The 914-nt window shown below is 64.1% G+C and overlaps 1 protein-coding gene across 2 annotated transcripts in view; it reads left to right on the top strand.

The window, feature by feature from the left end:
• KCTD1 (potassium channel tetramerization domain containing 1) overlaps positions 1-914 on the top strand; it is a 100,355-nt gene that overhangs the window by 33,871 nt on the left and 65,570 nt on the right. The window lies entirely within an intron of this gene.

Genomic DNA, 914 nt, shown 5'->3' with positions numbered 1-914 from the left:
TGAGCGAGAACACGAGGCTGGCCACCCGCTACGCCGTGCGCATCTTCCGCGAGTACCTGAGCGAGAAGGCGCAGAGCCCCGACTTCGAGACCATGGACAAGGGGGCGCTCTGCCGGGTCCTGCGCTCCTTCTACGCCGAGGCGCGCTCCAAGAGCGGGCAGCTCTACTCCAAGTCCTCCCTCATCAGCATCCGCAGCTCCCTCAACCGCTACCTCAACGAGCCGCCCTACTGCCGCACCCTCGACCTCACCAAGGACCCCGAGCTGCGCGCCGCCAACCTCACCCTGGCCGCTGTCATCCGCAAGCTGGAGGAGCAGGGCGCCGGGCCGGTGGTGCAGAAGCAGGCCATCACCCGCGCCGACCTCCGCAAGCTCTACACGTGCAGCGTCTTCAGCACCCAGAGCCCCTTCGGGCTCCTCAACAAGGTCTGGTTTGAGACCTGCATGTACTTCTGCACCCGCGGCCGGGAGAACCAGCGGGAGCTGGAGGAGGACTCGTTTGGGCTGGCCGTGGATGAGGACGGACGCAAGTTCGTCTACTTCAAGGCGCTGGGGCCCTACCACAAGTCGCGCTCGTCCTCCTGGAGCAAGAAGCGGGCGGAGAGCAGTGACGAGGAGAACCTGCCTCGCATGTATGAGACTGGCACAGAGTTCTGCCCCTATGCCAGCTTTGTCAAGTACCTCTCCAAGCGCAACCCCCTCTGCAAGGCCTTCTTCCAGCGCCCGCGGGACCACTGCAGCGAGGGCGACGTCACCTGGTACGAGAACAAGGCCATCGGGAAGAACCTCCTGGGTACCCGCATGCAGATGCTCTCCAAGGCGGCCAAGCTCTCCAAGACCTACACCAACCACTGCATTGGTGCCGTCTCCATTGCCACCCTCAACAGTATCGCTGGCATTGGCACCAAGCTGGGA

This window comes from Geospiza fortis, unplaced genomic scaffold, assembly GCF_000277835.1.
Source record: "Geospiza fortis unplaced genomic scaffold, GeoFor_1.0 scaffold53, whole genome shotgun sequence".
NCBI lineage: Eukaryota > Metazoa > Chordata > Aves > Passeriformes > Thraupidae > Geospiza > Geospiza fortis.
This window is presented reverse-complemented; position numbering and strand designations above follow the sequence as displayed.